The 17,561-nt window shown below is 36.6% G+C and overlaps 1 pseudogene; it reads left to right on the top strand.

Annotated features, from left to right (window-relative positions):
• Window positions 1–3,195: 3,195 nt before the first annotated feature.
• On the top strand, window positions 3,196–6,375 carry LOC136148733 (olfactory receptor 10AG1-like; annotated as a pseudogene).
• Window positions 6,376–17,561: the final 11,186 nt, after the last annotated feature.

A 17,561-nucleotide genomic window follows, 5' to 3' on the forward strand; every position in this document is an offset into this window, starting at 1 on the left:
ACTCCAGTGTTCTTGCCTGGGAAATCCCATGGACAGAGGAGCCTAGTGGGCTACAGTCCCAAAGAGTAGGACATGACTGAACAACTAACACTTGACCTCTTTAGCATCTGAAAAACCCAGGGAATGTACATGAAATACTATTATCTGGGTACTTCACAGAGGAGCTAGACAGAGGATTTCAGCGAGGTGCAATAGGGGTCCTGATCTGTTAGACAAATGACTACTTAAAGTTAAAATATTGACAGGGTAAGCTGGGATTATAATATAGTTACAAGTATAATATATGGCATCAATAACACAGAGAATGCAATCTGAGGAACTGGCAGTATACTGTTACAAGATTAATGCATTTGTGAAATGTCAGGTGTGAAGTGCTTGATGTGAGATATGAAGTGCAATTCGGAAAGTTATAAACAAAGATCAAAGTGGAACAATTTTAACTGTAGGCAAACATTGGCAATTTGTGCATTTAAAATTGTAAGCCCTGACCCAGCAATCCCACTCCTGGGCATACACACCGAGGAAACCAGATCTGAAAGAGACACGTGTACCCCAATGTTCACCACAGCACTGTTTATAATAGCCAGGACAAGGAAGCAACCTAGATGCCCATCAGCAGACGAATGGATAAGAAAGTCATGGTACATATACACAATGGAATATTACTCAGCCATTAAAAATAATACATTTGAATCAGTTCTAATGAGATGGATGAAACTGGAGCCCATTATACAGAGTGAAGTAAGCCAGAAAGATAAACACCAATACAGTATACTAACAACGCATATATATATGGAATTTAGAAAGATGGTAGCGATAACCCTATATGCAAAACAGAAAAAGAGACACAGATGTATAGAACAGACTTTTGAACTCTGTGGGAGAAGGCGAGGGTGGGATGATCTGAGAGAACAGCATCAAAACATGTATATTATCAAGTGTGAAACAGATTGCCAGTCCAGGCTGGATGCATGAGACAAGTGCTCGGGGCTGGTGCACTGGGATGACCCAGAGGGATGGGATGGGGAGGGAGGTGGGAGAGGGGTTCAGGATGGGGAATACATGTAAATCCATGACTGATTCATGTCAATGTATGGCAAAAAACCACTACAATACTGTAAATTAATTAGTCTTCAACTAATAAAAATAAATAAAAAATAAAAAAATAAAAAGTCAGAACAAGATATTAAATATAATCTGCCACATTGAACTGCATTTTGAATAAACAGACTAAAAGTGATTGAAAGTAAAAGAAATGAACGAGTGAGATAATTTCTATATAATAGATCATTAATAAATGTTTTTGAATGTGTAAACATGGAGAGAAGAAAAAAATGAGATAAGGTATAAAGAAGAAAGAAAGTGAAGTCGCTCAGTCGTGTCCGACTCTTTGAGATCTCAAGGACTGTAGCCCACCAGGCTCCTCAGTCCATGGAATTTTCCAGGCAAGAGTACTGGAGTGGGTTGCCATTTCCTCCTCTAGGGGATCTACCCGACCCAGGGATCAAACCCGGGTGTCCTGCATTGCAGGCAGACGCTTTGCCGTCTGAGCCACCAGGGAAGCAAGGTATAAGAAAAATGTACATATATTAGATATTAAAGAGGTCATCATACAAGTATATTCAGCATGGTGTGTGTGTGTGTGTGTGTGTGTGTGTGTGTGTGTGTGTGTACGCGTGTGCATGTGCACACGCGCTAATTGCTTTGGTCACGTCAGATTCTTTGAGATCCTATGGATTATAGCTCTCCAGGTTCCTACGTCCGAGATTTCCCAGGCAAGAAAACTGGAGTGGGTTTCCATTACCTCCTCCAGGGCATCTTCCCAACCCAGGGATTGAACCTGTGTCTCACGTCTCCTGCAGTGGCAGGTGGGGTCTTTAGCACTAGCGCCCCCTAGAGTATGTTCTGAGTATAAAGCAAATCTGTCAAAATCAGAAGCAAAGACAGCTCTCAAAGAACACTTTTGAAATAGGAAAGCATTTTTAAAACAGCAGTAAGGTGGGAAAATGAATCAGACATTTGCTTGTACTATATGTAGTTTATCTTGTATCCCTGCTTCATCCATAAACTTCCATAAGCAAATACAGCTTTTGTTGGTAATAAGAATATTTTCCAGCTTCAGGAAGGAGATTTTTCTAAGAATTCCTCCCAGCAATGAGGGCTGTGTGCTTGTACACGGGGCGAGGGGGGCGGGATAGAAGACACTTCTTCTCTTTTCTGGCTACAGGGAGCTCGTGTCAGAGCCTAGCCATGATCCTCAAATTCTCACTCTGTGCACACTGGGCATTTAGGGATCCTTTTCCTAGGAATAACGTGGTTTCAGTCACAGGGTTCCTGGTCAAAATTCTGGGTATAACACAGTCATAACGTTCCTGCTGGCACATGCTGTGTGGTAAGTGTTTGCCCAAAACCTGTGGAGATCATAGGGGCGCAGATTTAGAGTCAGGAAACACAGTCTTTGTTCTTTTACTTAAGAGTCTAATTCTACATTTTTGGCAGTCAAAGTGGGATCCGGCCCGTAGAGGTCAGTGTTAGGCACTATTTGAATTTACCTAACTTCCCCCTAATAGAAGTGTGGTAAAATGATTGCAAGGGAGTACAACCTCCTGACTAAGGAAAAACGCTGAGGCTCAAAATTCTAAGAAATAGTCTCCTAAGAGCAGAAACCCAGGCCTGGAAAATGACTCTGTTACAGGAAGAATAGCAAAAATTAGTCTGTAAATATTAGATTCATGCTTGAAGTGCTTCTCTTCACAAAATACATGGATGTGGGTTGAAACTGAGAAATGTAAATTACTAAATATTTCAATAAGAAAGAGGGGTTTTTAATTTAGAAAATGTTATAAGTAATGGTTGTTCTTGGGACTTCCCTGACAGTCAGTGGTTAAGGCTTTACCTTCAAGTCCAGGGGACAGTTTCGATCCCTGGTCAAAAAACCAAAAATACATGAAACAAAAGCAATATTGAAACAAATTTAATAAAGGCTTTAAAAATGACCCACATTAAAAGAAAAAAACTTCAAATAATATAGTTGTTCTTAATCTTTGTTTATAGATTTCATTAATGAGCTATTATGTGTTTATTCGGGGATTCCCAGGGAGTCTGAGAGATAATCATACTTTGATTAAAATAATCTTAGTTTCGCTTAAAGGTGCGAGAATAAATAAGTAGAGCATGTTCAGATGGTAACAATGCATGGTTTTTGGAAAAAGACTATTCAGAGAAATTAAAGAAAATAAAATAACACAGGTAAGAAACCAGTTGATAAAGAATTTGGACATTTTCCTGCAGGTACTGTTGGACCATTAAAGGTGTTCCTTCTTCTAGGATGTCTTTGCCCACTGACTGCATCTAGGAAATGGAGGAGGCATGCAATTATATTCTGTGGAAGACCTGAAGGAAAGTCTGGTCTACGGTGGAAGTATTGTTTGTAAAAACACACGAACTTAATTGCCAACAGGAGCATTTAACTAGCAATTTAGATGTATAGAGGGAAAAGAAATATTCCCTTGAGGAAGAAGTGAGGATTTCCTCTATAAAGAGCCTTACTTTATAAAAGCAAGTTAAGTTCTTGTTTGAAAATCTTATAGATCTTTAACAATGTAACATTTTTAAATGTATAAAAAAAATCATCAGCAGGAATAAAGTAACCAGAAAAATTTGAAAAATGTAAACTATTATGTATTAATATTCTATTTTAATTCAAGATAGTTTCTAAATTTCAGGATCAAGATTTAAAAATAATATCAAACAACAATGGGCTCTCCCTTGTGGCTCAGAGAGTAAAGAATCTGTCTACAATGCAGGAGACCCAGATTCAATCCCTGGGTTGGAAAGATCCCCTGGAAAAGGGAATGACTATCCATTCCAGTATTCTTCCCTGGAAAATTTCACAGAGTAGATAGGCTACACTCTGGTGTCACAAAGAGTCCGACATGACTGAACGACTAATACACATGCCAGACAACTAAAATCATGAGTGTATATGGGTTGAGCACCTATTTTTTCTTTAAGATAGCCTCATTTAAGTTAGATTTCTTACTTTCTGCATTAAAAATTTAAATAATGTGTTTGAAGCATTTGAGATATGTGTTTCTAATTTTTCTATTGTTAACATAATACTAACATTAATATTATTCATTTCTAGAAATAATCTATTAAGAAAACTGTAATCAAAAATGCTATATTGCATTCAAATTAATCAAACATTTTGCTAAACTGTCAATAAAGTAAATGTTGCAATTACAACTAAAATAATTTTAATGACAAAGAATCACCTTTTATTAGTGAATTTCCTTCTATAGAGCTTCCTGAGTGGCACTAGTGGTAAAGAATCTGCCTGCCAGTGCAGGAGACATTAGAGACATGGGTTTAATCCCTGGGTCAGGAAGATTCTTTGGATGAGGGTATGGCAACCCACTCCAGTATTCTTGCCTGGAGAATCCCGTGCACAGAGGAGCCTGGAAGGCTACAGGGTGGAAAAGAGTTGGACACGACTGAACATCTGAGCACTTCCCTATATAGGGGAATATACAAAGCACTTTTTGCATTCAAATTATAATTTCCTGAAAAAAGAATATTTAGCTTAACCTTTTTGGTTGATTTTTATTATTGTTTATGTTACTCAATCAAATCAGACCACAAGCAGGGAAGGAATTGGACAAAATATCTGACTACATTTGTGAATCTTTTATATCTTTCTTTTCCCTAGGAACATTTAATTTTGGTTAAAAAGTATTTAAATGTCCAAAATTAATAGAATTAAAAACAGTTAAATGTCAAAAGTTGTGTTTTTAAGCAATGAGATGTATTTTAATTCAGTAATTTGGAATTCTAATTGGTGGAACCTTATGATCTTGAATATAAAAGCTTTGACTTTTACATTCTTATAGTATTGACTTTCTCACTTCTTAGAAAATAACCACTTCTAATAATATTTCCACTTTTAAGTTAATTCAGAAGCATTTATGAAGTAGTAAGTTAGGGCAGAGCCTTATGCCATATCTTTATAGAATGAGTTATTAGGTATAATATTAAGAGTAAAAAGGATACATAAATAGTCAATAGAACATTGTGTTAGATGTTTTAGACCAGATATTATATTATAGACTAGGTTGATTGGGGTAAAAAAAATCATGGAAGTTAGACAATTAATAGTTGATGTTTTGACTGTAAGAAGTAGTTTATCTGCTTTCTCCATTCTCATGCCATAATTTAAATTAAAATGGTGAGACATATAGATTTTTTTAGAATGTAGATGTAGCATTATAAATCATTTAAGATTCTTTATGTAGATGAGTTTATAGATCCTGATTTCAAATCAACTCTCCCCAAATCACAGAACACAAGTGTGTCAGAAAATATCTGAGAACTGATTAATACCAAAGCCCATATCCTAGTCCGATTGTAAAAAAAGAAAACGCAGTCAAGAAATGTACATTTAGAGAGAGAAGATCATTTGAAAATTACAGAAACAAATCTCACTATCATGATGAAATTTGTCCTCCTGAGTTTCACTGATATTCCCCAATTTCAATGGTTTCTTTAGTCATCTACATGATTATCCTGTTGGGGAATGGCGTCATAATTCTAATAACCAGAGTAGATACCACTCTTCAGACACCCATGTATTTTTTCCTCGGCAATTTTTCTTTCCTAGAAATCTGTTGCTACCGGTCACTCTTCCCAGGATGCTCGTGGACCTTTGGACCCAGACAGGAACCATTTCTTTTTGCACTTGCGCTGTACAAACGTGCTTCTTCCTTGCGCTGGGAGCCACTGAGTGCTTCCTCCTGGCGGTGATGGCCTATGACCACTGCGTGGCCATCTGTGGCCCTCTGCACTATCCCCTGGTCATGCGCCCCCAGGTCTGCGTCGGGCTGGTGGCTGCCTCCTGGATCAGCGGTGCTCCAGTCCAGATAGGCCAGACATGCCAGATTTTCTCTCTGCCTTTCTGTGGCTCCAACATAATCAGTCATTTCTTCTGTGATGTTCCGCCATTATTAAAACTGACTCCACTGTGGAGACATCTTTGTTAATGAGATGGTGGTCCATGTATTTGTTATATTGTTTGTCACTGTTCCTTTTCTGTTGATACTTGGATTCTGTATCAGAATTAGCTCCACCATCCTAAAGTTGCCAGCAAACACAGGACGGACCAAAGTTTTCTCCACTTGCTCTTCCCACATCACCGTTGTACATTTATTCTACAGATCAGCCACTGTCACCTACTTAAACCCTAAATCAAATGAGCATGAAGGACTAGACAAACTGCTCTCTCTTTTCTACACAATTTTGACTCCACTGTTCAATCCTATCATATATAGTCTGTGGAACAAAGACGTTAGAAAGGCAATGAGAAAATGTCTTCCCTAATTATCAGGATTATGAGACATTTGAAATAACACAGAAATCATGCCACATTTATGTATGTAATTTGTTCACAGACTTAATTGAAATTTATTGTTCAGTATTGTCCTAACCTTTTAAATAAGCTCATACTGTAATTTCCTTTTAGTAGAGTTATGTCCTCAAGTTTATGGCAATTGTGTTCATTTACTTAGCAATGCTTTACTTTTAAAAATCAGTTTTCTCCTCACTGTAAACTAGTAAATAGAGATATCTAAATAAACAAGAAAGTGTGATATTCAGGATGTGCTATAATTGAAATTATGCCATTTTCCCTTTTTTTCAATGCCTTTCTATACTCTAGATTTATATTCTCTATTAAATAAATAAAACACCCTCAGATACTACAGAATCATTACTAAGTGATTTCCTCATAGGAAAAAGAAAAACCCAAACTATGTAAGGGTATAAATATGAGAAGTACCTATAATCCTATAGTAGCAATAATATCTAATGTCAATGCTTATTGCAACACTATTTTTCTAAGCAAAAAAAAAAAAGAAACAAAAGAAAGAAAATGAATGCTCAAGTTGAGAAAGGTTTTAATAAATATTGTGCATAAATATCAGAAAAATATGGAGTCATTTAAAAAAAGCACATTTCATCTATATGGTAAGGGCCCCCAATAAATCATATATTCTTGTATCCATGTTTTTTTGTCATTCCTTCCTAGACTGACCCTTTGTTTAGCTATATGATTGCCTTTGGCAAGGAAACTTTAATAAATATGAATAACACTTTGACATTAGAATTTGTCCTTTCTAACAACGGAAATCTTTTCATCACTGTGTTAAAAAGTTCAGTCTACACTCCTAGACAATTAAAGAGCACATAGAAAGAAGCTACAGCTCACGTATAAATGATATAAAGATGGAATCAATTTCAACAGATTTGCAATCTGCTACTTTAAGGGTTTTTTAATCAATTACACAACATTCTTTACAAGTTCTTTAAACTGTATATTATTCATTGATGTTAAAAGTTTCTCTCTTTCTATACTGAAATGTACATTTTAATTGTTGTTTTAGAATACTCATATATGGTAAAATTTTCTAAGTACTTTCATGTCTGGAAATTTACTTCACGAAGTTAATATCTTTGGACTAAAATAAAAGTCTTTCTGCTGAGTACTATAGATCAAAATTTGAATGACCTTCAGTATTACTACAAAGGAGTAAGGCACACACACTGTTAGATACTGGGAGTAAGGATAAAAATGCACAACCTAATTTTTTTTTTTACGACCTAATTTTTTAAGTCTACAGTTCTCAACACAATGGTATGTGTGTCTTTACTTTTTTAAGGAAAAAATTTACCATAAAAGACCAAAAACTGTACAACTAAACAAACAAAACTTAAAACCAAACAAACAAACAAAAAAATCTGATTATGTTCTATGGGCATAATGGAATTAAATGCAAATGATAGTTTGTGAGTGGTGGAGAATGGTGAAACGAGGGAGCATGAGAAAATTTCTATGTATGATAAACATGTTCCTTATCTTGGTTGAGATGGTGGTTTCACTGGTGTACACACATGCAAAATATGTCTAATTATAAGCTTTCAGTATGCACTGTTTATTACATTTCATGCATTAGGGCTTCCCTGGCAGCTCAGCAGGTAAAAAAAATCCACCCACAATACAGAAGATGCCGGCTCAATTTCTGGGTCAGGAAGATTCACTGGAAAAGGGACAGGCTACCCACTTCAGTATTCTTGGGCTTCCCTTGTGGCTTAGCTGGTAAAGAATCTGCCTGAAATCAGGAGACCTGAGTTCGATCCCTGGGTTGGGAAGATCCCCTAGAGAAGGGAATGGCTGCCCACTCCAGTATTCTGGCCTGGAGAATTCCATGGACTGTATGGTCCATAGGGTCCCAAAGAGTCAGACATGACTGAGCGACTTTCACTTTCACACATAAGCAAATGTTAAAAAGAAATTTTTTAAAGATTGGAATTGAAAGTAGAAACTTTCAGTAAAAGAAAACAAAGAGAAATTGTTACTATCAGTCTTGATCTACCAACAATGTCAAACAAATATATAGCCTGTAGTAACATGACACTATTGGTAATTTCATATCAGAAATGAACTAAAAACAATATGGTAAATTCAAGAATAAACATCACAGATTGTGTTTCTATTTTATTTTCAATGCATATGTGTCTTTAAAACAAGCATTTTAATATTTTAATTATATAACACTAGTTCATAAAAGGTATCATAGGTCTTATGGTAATTTGGTAGATAATGATCAAGTGCTCAGTTTCTAGTAATGCCCAGTAGCAAGTCAAGAGCTCAATATTAAAAAGAAGAGCCCTTTGAAGAGAATGAAAGAGTCTTACTCAAAAATCCTTAAGGCTTGAGCTATAGTTCACCTTTGGGGACCTGTCAAAGGCTTCAAGCGGCATCCCTATTTGCCACGGAGACTTCAAACACCATTGGATCTCCTGACACATATGGATCAAGTGATAGAGAGGCTTAGACAATAGCTTGGACCTATTGCAGAGCCTTCTGTTGTTCTAGGCTTCATTCAAAACTAGCAGTGTTTTGGGTCACTTGGGAACTGGATCATAGGAACAAACTTGAAAAAAGGAATATGTTGCCTCCCAAATCTAAAAAGGCCTAGTATATCTGATCCTTCTTTCCTTGCTCTAGGAGACAACAGATGTAGCAATAACCATTCATCTGAGAAGAGCTATCTCAATATATCCCCACTTCATTGGCCCTCTAGAAATTTCACTGAGTCAGAAGACCCTTGAAATTTAGTCATGTTTATTTCTTACTCAGGATAAGAAAAGTAAGAAAGTACTTTACCAACAAGCCAGAGCAGTTGCTGCTTCTTGTTTCCTCGGTCCAGTAAACATCATACCATCAGTATTAGGATGAGTGTTATATTCTTTGGAAGAGAAAGATAATTAAGGGCTCTACAAACTAAATTATGATGGAGAGATGGAGAGTTCATACACCCTTGAAGTGAATGAGTGAAGATGTGTTGCCGGTCTTGCTAACAGAAAGCAAACTCTGTCTTGTGGGCCTCACAATGTGGAGAACACGGATAGTTTCATGCCAGGGTCTGGGGAAGTGGTCATTGGCTCAACCATTGAAACTACATCTGGTTCATCAGGAGCAGTTGAAGACACTGCTTGGTTAAGCTCATGCTAATTACTCTTTTTCTTCAATATTTGTCTTCTACATAATTCAAATGGGAGAGCTGAATGGGAATATAGGAAGAATTACCATCACTGTGTCGTTTAAGTCCTTGTAGCACCTGGGTTTCCCAGGTGGTGAAAGTGGTAAAGAACCTGCCTGCCAATGCAGGAGACTTAACAGATGCACGTTCGATCCCTGGGTTGGGATGATCCCCTGGAGGAGAGCATGGCAATCCACTCCAGTATTCTTGCCTAGAGAATGTCACGGACAGAGGAGTCTGGTGGGCTACAGTCCATAGGGTCTCAAACGGTAGGATACAACTGAAGCGACTTAGCACACAAGCATGCACTCAGACAGCACCCATCTCTGTAACACCTCCAGGACAGTAGTACTACTGTAAAATTTTCCCAGAAATGGTCAGTTTTAATGGCTCCTGTTTGGACTTTCTCACCATGACACCCCTCACTTCACAGTTTATGGAACCTTTGTGGGGGTGCTGCCAACTGTTAAGAATATCTATTCTAATTATACATTCTGGAACTTGGAAAATAGCTATAGCTATAGAATGAATTCAAGAACTCCCTGGACTCACTATGAGGTGAATCTGAGCTAGAGTTCTGTTGATCACTTGACCCCCATAAGGTTCTACTTTGACTGGATGACTACAGTGACAACTTGGGTCTCTTGGAATCAATGTCTTTTCACAGCCAGTGTTCAGTTCAGTTGCTCAGTTGTGTCCAACTCTTTGTGACCCCAGGGACTGCAGCACGACATGCCTCCCTGCCCATCACCAACTCCCAGAGCTTACTCAAATGCAAGTCCATTGAGTCAGTGATGCCATCCAACCAACTCATCCTACATTGTCCCCTTCTCCTCCCAACTTCAAAAGTTCCCAGCATCAGGGTCTTTTCGATTGAGGCAGTTTTTCACATCAGATGACCAAAATATTGGAGTTTCAGCTTCAGCATCAGTCCTTCCAGTGAATACTCAGGACTGATCACCTTTAGGATGGACTGGTTGGATCTCTTCCAGTCAAAGGGACTCTCAAGAGTCCCAACACCACAGTTCAAAAGCATCAATTCTTCAGCGCTAAACTTTATTTATGGTCCAACTCTCACATCCATGTATGGCTACAGGAAAAACTATAGCTTTGAATAGACAGACCTTTGTTGGCAAAATAATGTGTTTGATTTTTATCATGCTGTCTAGATTGGTCATACCTTTTCATCCAAGGAGCAAGTGCCTTTTAATTTCAAGTCTGCAGTGATTTTGGAGCCCCCAAAATAAAAAGTCCAATAGTTTCAGAAAATTATGATTATTTATTTCCTTTCCCCAAGTGCATTTACCTTGATAAAATCTTTATGCCCTTTAGGGGAGGATGGAATAAATATCACAAATAAAAATTCTGGCTCTTGTTGCATCATTCTTTAGAGGACCCAAACTCCCCTTCATTGAAAGGTTTCTGGGGCTGCAAAGTGTCTCATTTCTGGGAAGTAATGAGGAGCCATGACTATCTATTTTAATAATTTCAATTCTATTTTGGTCGATTAAGGTCGAGTTAAGTCAGTAGGTGCCCAATACGCTACTGGAGATCAGTGGGAAAATAACTCCAGAAAGAATGAAGAGAAGGAGCCAAAGCAAAAATAACACCCAGTTATGGATGTGACTGGTAATGGAAGCAAGGTCCAATGCTATGAAAAGCAACATTGCATAGGAATCTGGAATGTTAGGTTCATGAATCAAGGCAAATTGGAGGTGATCAAACAGGAGATGGCAAGAGTGAACATCGACATTTAAGGAATCAGCAAACTAAAATGGACTGGAATGGGTGAATTTAACTCAGATGACCATTGTATCTACTACTGTGGACAGGAATCCCTTAGAAGGAATGGAGTAGCCATCACAGTCAACAAAAGAGTCCGAAATGCAGTACTTGAATGCAATTTCAAAAATGACAGAATGATCCCTGTTTGTTTCCAAGAAAACCATTCAATATCATGGTAATCCAAGTCTATGCCCTGACCAGTAATACTGAAGAAGCTGAAGTTGAATGGTTCTATGAAGACCTACACGAGTTTTTAGAACTAACACCCAAAAAAGATGTCCTTTTCATTATAGGGGACTGGAATGCAAAAGTAAGAAGTCAAGAAACACCTGGAGTAACATGCTAATTTGACCTTGGAGTACAGAATGAAGCAGGGCAAAGGCTAATAGAATTTTGGCAAAAGAATGCACTGGTCATAGCAAACACCCTCTTCCAACAACACGAGAGAAGTTGTACATGGACATCACCAGATGGTCAACACCGATATCAGACTGATTATATTCTTTGTAGCTAAAGATGGAAAAACTCTAGACAGTCAGCAAAAACAAGACTTGGAACTGACTGTTGCTCAGATCATGACCTCCTTATTGCCAAATTCAGACTTAAATTGAAGAAAGTAGGGAAACCATTGGAGAAGGCAATGGCACCCCCACTCCAGTACTCTTGCCTGGAAAATCCTATGGATGGAGGGGCCTGGTAGACTGCAGTCCATGGGGTTGCGAAGAGTCGGACATGACTGAGTGACTTCACTTTCACTTTTCACTTTCATGCACTGGAGAAGGAAAAGGCAACCCACACCAGTATTCTTGCCTGGAGAATCCCAGGGATGGGAGCCTGGTGGGCTGCCATCTATGGGGTCACACACACTTGGACACGACTGACATGACTTAGCAGCAGCAGCAGGGAAAACCACTAGGCCATTCAGGTGTGACCTAAATCAAATCCCTTATGATTATACAGTGGAAGTGAGAAATAGATTCAAGGGACTAGATTGGATAGACAGAGTGCCTGATGAACTATGGATGGAGATTCATGACATTGTACAGAAGACATGGATCAAGACCATCCCCAAGAAAAAGACATGCAAAAAATACAAAATGACTGTCTGAGGAGTCCTTACAAATAGCTGTGAAAAGAAGATAAGTGAAAAGCAAATGAGAAAATGATAGATATTCCCATTCTAATGCAGAGTTCCAAAGTATAGCAAGGAGACATAAAAAGCCTTCCTCAGTGATCAGGTCAAAGAAATATAGGAAAACAATAGAAGGGGAAAGACTAGAGATCTCTTCAAGAAAATTAGAGATACCAAGCGAACATTTCATGCAATGATGGGCTCAATAAAGGACAGAAAAGGTATGGACCTAACAGAAACAGAAGATATTAAGAAGAGCTGGCAAGAATACACAAAATATACTAAAAAGATCTTCACGACCCAGATAACCACGATGGTGTGATCACTCACCTAGAGCCAGAAGTGGGGTTCGAACCCATGAGGATATAAATCCATTGGATCTTATGTACAATGTCTTAAACACTTGGCCATTCTAGTACCTACATTTTCTATAATTACTATAAAATACACTCTTCCCTAGGTGGGGGGAGGGAACCCCCCTCCCCCGATACAAAAATGAAAGATGCTCAAGTTCTTTACATAAAATGGAGAGATATTTACAATATAAGCAACAGACCTCTTCTCACATACTTAAACCCATCTATAGATTACTTATAAAACCTAATACAATGTAAATGTTGTCTAAAAGGTTGTAAATACAATTTAAATATGTTTTTAACTGTTGTTGATGTGCTGCAAATTTGTTTTGCTTTTTCAACTCTGGAAATTATTATTTCACAATACTTTGGATCTACAGTTGAACCAAGGGAAGTAGAACCCTTGGATATAACTAGCACTTACTACAAATATCTCCTGATGACAGATAATAAAATTCTTTAGAAAAGGTATTGCTAAAAGAAGCACATGACAATATAAACCACAATGTAGTGTTTTATTATGGCTCCATTTCCCTATGCTGTCAGATTGTTGCTTATTCAGTGGAGTACGAAGAAAGCAAAGTGCAAAACAAACAAGCAAAATGTCAAAACATCAAAAATATCTGTACCTAAAGACTCCATCATTGAAACAATTGGATATTACATTTACTGTATTTAGGACCAAGATTTGGGCATTGTGACTCTTGTTTTCCTTCAGTGTGCTGTATAGATCAACACAGATTTAAAAGAATAAAAAAACTGCTGTGGGTAGGATTGAGCTGAATTCAGTGACATATCAATAGCTTATATTACTAACATGAAATGCACTATATCTTTGTTATAATGAGACATCCATATATCAAATAGAGAATGAGTAAATCAGCTTAAAATCACTTTTATAAGGAAAAGAAAACCTCACGTCTTTATTTTCTCAGATAGTTCCTCCTAGATTCACATGGAAAATTTTCTTGATACATAAATAACTGTTCAACTATCGAGTTACCAAATTGAAAAGGATGAGCTTACTTAATCTTTAGAGAAACATACAAATATAATGCAAAAAATCATACAAATATAATACATAATTAAGTCAAATATTGAGCTCTTTGTTAATTCAAACAACTCACATATTACTCTTGAAACACATACACACACAAAAATATATTATAAAAATTCCAGTTTAATTTGAACAGTTATATTAAGAAAATACCTTATAAAGCCATTAAGTTTATTAACATTAAATATATTAAGTATATTAGATGTATTATTTGAGTATCAACAATACTGTCATGTTTTTAAAATTCTTTGTTATCAATCTTTCTCCTTCAAGAATCCATGTATTACACACACAAATATTGATTGAAAAGAACCAGTTTCAATATAGGAATTTGGTAGATAAGAAGTATAGTAAAAATAATAAAAATACACAGGCAAATTTTGAAAAATACATCAAGAAATGGTCTAATAAAGGAATTTTTTTGGAATTTTTAAAAAAATAAATGTTCACTAACCTTCACAAGGGAAACTTTAGCATCATTATGATTCTAATTTTTATTTTACTGATGTGGCTGAGACAACACTGTCATGGAAGATGGAAAATACTGTATTTAACTCTAGAACCTTAATATTACAATCGCAGATTTACCCGCTAATGTGATTTAGTAAAAGTAACTTGATCCTTCAAATGAAAGAATAAAATTGATCAAAATGTTGGTGCATATTTTGTTCAACTACGTGAACATAGTATGACAACAGAGTTCTTACTTATGAGATGCATTAAAATGTTTTATTGAAGTATTAATTATGTGTGAAGGATGCATACCTATCAAATATGACTATAATTTTTTCAGGCTTTTTATCATGAATTCTAATTTTGAGCCAAAGTTAAACTTTTCTGAAAGCTTTAAGATTATACAAATTTTAATTTAGAATGCTTTCATTGTTTCACTTTCTACACTATTTAAATCTATGCATCATTCAAAGCCTTCCTATTTTAAAGCTACCATGCTGTTACAATAACATTAATTTAAAAGTCTATATTTTGCAAACATGTTATGGTATTTTGGTATTGGATGATAAATTTGTGTCTTTTTTCTGAATTCTATTTTCTATGGCATCAGAAATTTTCTCTATCCCTACATAATACTACACTGTGCTAACTATGAGACTTTAGAACTCTGTTCAGCGCAGCTGTTTTTTGTGTGTGCCCCCGTAGTAGCTCAGACCTGGCTGACTTCTCACATCACCCACTCCCCACTCACCTTCCGTGGTGCCTTCCACATGACCCCTGCCAGTCTGTTAGCACCTTCACACTCACTCTCTGTTAGAACACTACCATCAGAGCTCCCTCTCATGGAAATATTTTCTGTTTGCCATCATGAACCCTTAGAAGCCACTGTTTACTAATAAGTAACATGAATGGGTCCAAATCAACATTTCTGAAGCAATCTGGATGTCGGGAATAATTGTTTTTCACAGAATTGAAGCCCAGAAGACACAGGCTGTGTCTTTCCACACTATCCTAGTTGGAAAATTCAAGTTATTTTGTCCTATACGAAGTTTTGGTATTATTTTTTCTTACAACTGCTTTCACACTAGAAATTTGAAACTGAGAAAATAAAACCCCTATTATCAGTGGTTCTAAATTTTTTTTTTAATTTTAGGAATAATAATATAACAGCTATCCCTTAGGTCTCCCCGGTGCCTGGGTAAGAATCAATGACATATAAGATTAAAATAGTACCTATCATTTGGGCAATTACATGTGCAGAACCCTAGATATCAATTAAGAATATAATATAGGAGGATATAAGAAAACGTGTTCAGGAAACCGTGCTGCAAGCTCGGTGTTAACGGAAAGACGCTCACAGCAGAGTGCTAGTGACAGCGTTTGAGCTGGGCGAGTGTCAGTTGTAGATGGCCGCCAGTTACGCTGCTCAGCACCTACTCAATTCTAAGAAACGGAAAGTGTGCTCTGCACTCTACTCCATGGAGAGGCTGAAGGGAAAGCATTCTGGGTGGAGTGAGAACCACCTGGGAAAAATAAAACGAATCACAGAGTCCCAAAAGATGCTTTTAATTGGAAATGCAACATGACTGGTCAAAGAGATCTCATGGGGTGAGAAACTTTGTTAAAGAACCCTTTATTTTGGGAAAAATGGAATATTTTAAAGGCAACTTGAATGTCTGATTAAATTGTGATTTCACTTAAACTAATATAATTATTTATATCCTCTACAGTGAGAAAATTTCAGCATCATCTTATATAAGGATGGTAAATATGAACTATTTTACATTCTTGTAAGCTTTACCTTATAACTTTTATTTTAAAATTTAATACTTAATGTATAATACCAAAAATGCTATGTTAAAGGAACTTCCATGTATTTCTGACTATGTCAAATATAGTTTATAGTTAAAATATTTAATAATAATATTAAATTATTTTGAAATGCTAAAAACTTGAATAACTGATACATTATACATAACATGGGGAGATAAACTTGGTTTTGAGTGAAAATATTTTAATGGGCATTTTTAAATTAATTAGAATCCTGATAATATTTTAAGAGGAGATTTAATATAAAACAAAGACTGATGCTGAAGCTTACGCTCCAATACTTTGGCCACCAGATCCAAAGAACCGACTTATTAGAAAAGATCCTGATGCTGGGAAAGATTGAAGGCAGGAGGAAAAGGGAACCACAGAGGATGAGGTGGTTGGATGGCATCACTGACTCAATGGACATGAGTTTGAGTAGGCTCTGGGAATTGGTGACGGACAGGGAAGCCTGGCGTGCTGCAGTTCATGGGTTCACGCAGAGTTGGACACGACTGGGTGACTGAACTGAAATGAATATAAAGTAATCTAATTCATACAACTGCAAGTTCTGGGGAATTTAAGGAACATCTATTTCAAGAAAAAAAATAAATGCTTTTAAATTTAAGATAATGAAATAATTTTGAGTTCAGTACTGATTTTAAATTGCTTACATGATTTAACCTGCTGCTGCTGCTGCTAAGTCGCTTCAGTCGTGTCCGACTCTGTACAACTCCAGAGATGGCAGCCCACCAGGCTCCCCCATCCCTGGGATTCTCCAGGCAAGGACACTGGAGTGCGTAATTTAACCTGCTAGTTAATATTAAATCTACAGACCTAACTGAAGTAGGTAGGGTAGAGATGGTGATATGAGCAATAGCAAACTGATATGGAATATTATCATACATCTTCTTAATCATTTGAATTTTTCTGAGTAATGGAGACTTGAGTTCAAAAATAGCAATATTAGATCTTTAATATTTATTTCCCTTAATAATAAGCATTAAACATTTACAAGAAAGAGGTATAATACAAGTAACTTAGTGATAGCATGTAGAGTAATTGCTTTTTCTAATTTACTCACTGTTTAGAATAACATGCAAAACTTTGTGTTACCATGAATCTTATTCATGGTATACGTCGATAATTTAAGAATCAAAATGCTGGACTTGTACAATTAAAAATCATAATTTATTTAGCACTGAAGAATAAGAAATGTTGGGGATGGATGAGTGAAAGCAAGTGCTAAATCTTCTCTTTCTATAGAGAAAACACAAAAAAGAGAAGAGAGCAAAAAAAAAATACACCAGAATAAAATCTAACTAAATTGAAGGAATTTCTTCTCTTGTACATTGCTGATGTTCACCATCTCC

Source organism: Muntiacus reevesi, chromosome 17, assembly GCF_963930625.1.
Source record: "Muntiacus reevesi chromosome 17, mMunRee1.1, whole genome shotgun sequence".
Taxonomy (NCBI): Eukaryota; Metazoa; Chordata; class Mammalia; order Artiodactyla; family Cervidae; genus Muntiacus; species Muntiacus reevesi.